Source organism: Vicia villosa, unplaced genomic scaffold (genome assembly GCF_029867415.1).
Source record: "Vicia villosa cultivar HV-30 ecotype Madison, WI unplaced genomic scaffold, Vvil1.0 ctg.000291F_1_1, whole genome shotgun sequence".
In the NCBI taxonomy this organism is placed as follows: domain Eukaryota; kingdom Viridiplantae; phylum Streptophyta; class Magnoliopsida; order Fabales; family Fabaceae; genus Vicia; species Vicia villosa.
In genome coordinates, this window is record NW_026705125.1 from 626,256 (window position 1) to 632,255 (window position 6,000).

Consider the following 6,000-nt stretch of genomic DNA (forward strand, 5'->3'; position numbering starts at 1 on the left):
AGATTGTTTACAGAGTGTGTTTGTAGTATATGTGAAATTTGTGTTGAAAATTTGAGCCTTTGGTAAAATTTGAGAAATCGTGTTGTATGCATATATATATATATATATATATATATATATATATATATATATATATATATATATATATATATATATATATATATATATATGGATTATGGACAATGAAAATGACTAATAAAACAACCCAATTTTATATTAAGTTATAGCCTTTGGCATGTATCAACATATGAATTATGGATTTTTTTTTAATAAATATATCCAAATATATGATTTTGTTTTTTAAATTGAATTAAAAATAAACAATTTTAATTAGTCAAGATTTATTTAGGGAGTTGATATTTTTCAAGAGATATTTACACTTGAAATTGAGCTGAAATCAAATAGTTAAAAGATTCAAGGATACATTTATAGAAACAAAAAAAAAAGTTTTTAATAAACATGTTATAAAATAATAAACATGTCATCAACGTTGTGAGAGGAAAAAGGAAATCGTTATTCTGGTGTTAAATTAGCTGTGTAAAAAAATTGTTCTGTTTCGTCTCAAATTTAAGTACGTTATTTTTATTAATTATTACGTTAAATATTTATATTCATTTTACTTGTTAGACTTTCTTTTACCATGTTCAAATTATTGTTTTTTCAATTCGATTAATTTCGTTGTTTTGTTCACATCTTCAACAATGTAATTAGTTCAAAAAGCACATTTTCTAACCATTTCTCACTACAATCACTTATCCAACTGAAATAATATATGCGCGCGCATGCATGCCATATGAAACCTTGAAATTTCAAATTATGGAGGCTATATTATTGCATCACTTGTTTTAACTAAAGACTCTTATGGTTTTCAAATATATATATATATATATATATATATATATATATATATATATATATATATATATATATATATATATATATATATATATATATATATATATCCTATAACTTCTTCCCACAAAAATTTCCCTCCAAAACCTCCTCCTCTCTATATTTTATTTGATCAATTAATTAATAATTTAATAAAATCTCATACATAAAAATAATATTTTATCACCACTTTTTTCCCATATTTCCGTTGACAAAGTAGAAGAAATGTAACCGCTCCACCATTTTCTCATATTTTCACTACCCACTTCTTCATGCAACCTCTTTTTCAACAATATTAAATTTGTAGCTTTAAATATTTACAATTCCTAGAAGAATTTTTTATCTCCATATTTCTATTATCCATTTTTTGATCTACCTCTTTTTCAATACCATTAAATTTAAAGTTCCAAATATTTGCAGTTACTAAATGATCTTCAAATTTCCATTATCCATTTGAGATGTCATCCACAAATTTCTTTTCAAATTTTGGTTGCATTTGGTTTACACAATTTCAAGAGAAAGCCAATTTTATAGTGTAAAGGTATAAAATCTCTCACTAACCATATATAACTTCTTCTTGTTACGTAAATTTCATTCTAATTTGTTCAACGTCAAATTCAAAGATATAAAATCTCTTACTAACTCCATATATTACTTATAAAATTCACATATAAATTGTTGTTGTTGCTTCAGATGGATTTGCTCGATTGCAGGTTGTATCGCGCTCCTGCTAAGACCTTCTTGGTGTGTTATCTCACGTTGATGAAGTTTTGAGTTCTTTCTGAATTTACGTGCTTTGCAGGTTGTTGAAGCTTTTGAAATGGGGGAAGTTGGTGGATGGATTTGGAGGAAGATTGTTTACAGATCTATGTGATGGTTTACAAAGTGTGTTTGTAGTATATGTGAAATTTGTGTTGAAAATTTGAGCCTTTGGTGAAATTTGAGAAATCGTGTTGTATATATATATATATATATATATATATATATATATATATATGAATTATGGACAATGACAATGACTAATAAAAACAACCCAATTTTATATTAAGTTCTAGCCTTTGGCATGTATCAATATATGAATTATGGATTTTCTTTTAATAAATATATCCAAATATATGATTTTCTTTTTTAAATTGAATTAAAAATAAACAACTTTAATTAGTCAAGATTTATTTATGGAGTTGATATTTTTCAAAAGATATTTACACGTGAAATTGAGCTGAAATCAAATAGTTAAAAGATTCAAGGATACATTTATAGAAACAAAAAAAAAAGTTTTTAATAAACATGTTATAAAATAATAAACATGTCATCAACGTTGTGAGAGGAAAAAGGAAATCGTTATTCTGGTGTTAAATTAGCTGTGTAAAAAAATTGTTCTGTTTCGTCTCAAATTTAAGTACGTTATTTTTATTAATTATTACGTTAAATATTTATATTCATTTTACTTGTTAGACTTTCTTTTACCATGTTCAAATTATTGTTTTTTCAATTCGATTAATTTCGTTGTTTTGTTCACATCTTCAACAATGTAATTAGTTCAAAAAGCACATTTTCTAACCATTTCTCACTACAATCACTTATCCAACTGAAATAATATATGCGCGCGCATGCATGCCATATGAAACCTTGAAATTTCAAATTATGGAGGTTATATTATTGCATCACTTGTTTTAACTAAAGACTCTTATGGTTTTCAAATATACATATATATATCCTATAACTTCTTCCCACAAAAATTTCCCTCCAAAACCTCCTCCTCTCTATATTTTATTTGATCAATTAATTAATAATTTAATAAAATCTCATACATAAAAATAATATTTTATCACCACTTTTTTCCCATATTTCCGTTGACAAAGTAGAAGAAATGTAACCGCTTCACCATTTTCTCATATTTTCACTACCCACTTCTTCATGCAACCTCTTTTTCAACATCATTAAATTTGTAGCTTTAAATATTTACAATTCCTAGAAGAATTTTTTATCTCCATATTTCTATTATCCATTTTTTGATCTACCTCTTTTTCAATACCATTAAATTTAAAGTTCCAAATATTTGCAGTTACTAAATGATCTTCAAATTTCCATTATCCATTTGAGATGTCATCCACAAATTTCTTTTCAAATTTTGGTTGCATTTGGTCTACACAATTTCAAGAGAAAGCCAATTTTATAGTGTAAAGGTATAAAATCTCTCACTAACCATATATAACTTCTTCTTGTTACGTAAATTTCATTCTAATTTGTTCAACGTCAAATTCAAAGATATAAAATCTCTTACTTACTCCATATATTACTTATAAAATTCACATATAAATTGTTGTTGTTGCTTCAGATGGATTTGCTCGATTGCAGGTTGTATGGCGCTCCTGCTAAGACCTTCTTGGTGTGTTATCTCACGTTGATGAAGTTTTGAGTTCTTTCTGAATTTACGTGCTTTGCAGGTTGTTGAAGCTTTTGAAATGGGGGAAGCTGGTGGATGGATTTGGAGGAAGATTGTTTACAGAGTGTGTTTGTAGTATATGTGAAATTTGTGTTGAAAATTTGAGCCTTTGGTAAAATTTGAGAAATCGTGTTGTATGCATATATATATATATATATATATATATATATATATATATATATATATATATATATATATATATATATATATATATATATATATATATATATATATATATATATATATATGAATTATGGACAATGACAATGACTAATAAAACAACCCAATTTTATATTAAGTTATAGCCTTTGGCATGTATCAACATATGAATTATGGATTTTTTTTTAATAAATATATCCAAATATATGATTTTGTTTTTTAAATTGAATTAAAAATAAACAATTTTAATTAGTCAAGATTTATTTAGGGAGTTGATATTTTTCAAGAGATATTTACACTTGAAATTGAGCTGAAATCAAATAGTTAAAAGATTCAAGGATACATTTATAGAAACAAAAAATAAGTTTTTAATAAACATGTTATAAAATAATAAACATGTCATCAACGTTGTGAGAGGAAAAAGGAAATCGTTATTCTGGTGTTAAATTAGCTGTGTAAAAAAATTGTTCTGTTTCGTCTCAAATTTAAGTACGTTATTTTTATTAATTATTACGTTAAATATTTATATTCATTTTACTTGTTAGACTTTCTTTTACCATGTTCAAATTATTGTTTTTTCAATTCGATTAATGTCGTTGTTTTGTTCACATCTTCATCAATGTAATTAGTTCAAAAAGCACATTTTCTAACCATTTCTCACTACAATCACTTATCCAACTGAAATAATATATGCGCGCGCATGCATGCCATATGAAACCTTGAAATTTCAAATTATGGAGGCTATATTATTGCATCACTTGTTTTAACTAAAGACTCTTATGGTTTTCAAATATACATATATATATATATATATATATATATATATATATATATATATATATATATATATATATATATATATATATATATATATATATATATATATATCCTATAACTTCTTCCCACAAAAATTTCCCTCCAAAACCTCCTCCTCTCTATATTTTATTTGATCAATTAATTAATAATTTAATAAATTCTCATACATAAAAATAATATTTTATCACCACTTTTTTCCCATATTTCCGTTGACAAAGTAGAAGAAATGTAACCGCTCCACCATTTTCTCATATTTTCACTACCCACTTCTTCATGCAACCTCTTTTTCAACATCATTAAATTTGTAGCTTTAAATATTTACAATTCCTAGAAGAATTTTTTATCTCCATATTTCTATTATCCATTTTTTGATCTACCTCTTTTTCAATACCATTAAATTTAAAGTTCCAAATATTTGCAGTTACTAAATGATCTTCAAATTTCCATTATCCATTTGAGATGTCATCCACAAATTTCTTTTCAAATTTTGGTTGCATTTGGTCTACACAATTTCAAGAGAAAGCCAATTTTATAGTGTAAAGGTATAAAATCTCTCACTAACCATATATAACTTCTTCTTGTTACGTAAATTTCATTCTAATTTGTTCAACGTCAAATTCAAAGATATAAAATCTCTTACTAACTCCATATATTACTTATAAAATTCACATATAAATTGTTATTGTTGCTTCAGATGGATTTGCTTGATTGCAGGTTGTATGGCGCTCCTGCTAAGACCTTCTTGGTGTGTTATCTCACGTTGATGAAGTTTTGAGTTCTTTCTGAATTTACGTGCTTTGCAGGTTGTTGAAGCTTTTGAAATGGGGGAAGTTGGTGGATGGATTTGGAGGAAGATTGTTTACAGATCTGTGTGATGGTTTACAAAGTGTGTTTGTAGTATATGTGAAATTTGTGTTGAAAATTTGAGCCTTTGGTGAAATTTGAGAAATCGTGTTGTATGCATATATATATATATATATATATATATATATATATATATATATATATATATATATATATATATATATATATATATATATATATATATATATATATATATATATATATATATATATATATATATATATATATATATATATATATGAATTATGGACAATGACAATGACTAATAAAAACAACCCAATTTTATATTAAGTTATAGCCTTTGGCATGTATCAATATATGAATTATGGATTTTCTTTTAATAAATATATCCAAATATATGATTTTCTTTTTTAAATTGAATTAAAAATAAACAAATTTAATTAGTCAAGATTTATTTAGGGAGTTGATATTTTTCAAAAGATATTTACACGTGAAATTGAGCTGAAATCAAATAGTTAAAAAATTCAAGGATACATTTATAGAAACAAAAAAAAAGTTTTTAATAAACATGTTATAAAATAATAAACATGTCATCAACGTTGTGAGAGGAAAAAGGAAATCGTTATTCTGGTGTTAAATTAGCTGTGTAAAAAAATTGTTCTGTTTCGTCTCAAATTTAAGTACGTTATTTTTATTAATTATTACGTTAAATATTTATATTCATTTTACTTGTTAGACTTTCTTTTACCATGTTCAAATTATTGTTTTTTCAATTCGATTAATTTCGTTGTTTTGTTCACATCTTCAACAATGTAATTAGTTCAAAAAGCACATTTTCTAACCATTTCTCACTACAATCACTT

General features: G+C 24.8%; 2 long non-coding RNA genes across 2 annotated transcripts; both read left to right on the top strand.

Moving 5' to 3' along the window:
- The first annotated feature begins 2,117 nt into the window (after positions 1 to 2,117).
- Positions 2,118 to 3,455, top strand: LOC131626485 (uncharacterized). The gene is made up of 3 exons (XR_009291157.1): positions 2,118 to 2,290; positions 2,957 to 3,077; positions 3,230 to 3,455. It is a non-coding gene; the product is annotated as an uncharacterized LOC131626485 (long non-coding RNA).
- A 367-nt stretch (positions 3,456 to 3,822) lies between these two features.
- LOC131626486 (uncharacterized) lies at positions 3,823 to 5,289 on the top strand. Its single transcript, XR_009291158.1, has 3 exons — positions 3,823 to 3,985; positions 4,734 to 4,854; positions 5,007 to 5,289. It is a non-coding gene; the product is annotated as an uncharacterized LOC131626486 (long non-coding RNA).
- The last annotated feature ends 711 nt before the right edge of the window (positions 5,290 to 6,000 follow it).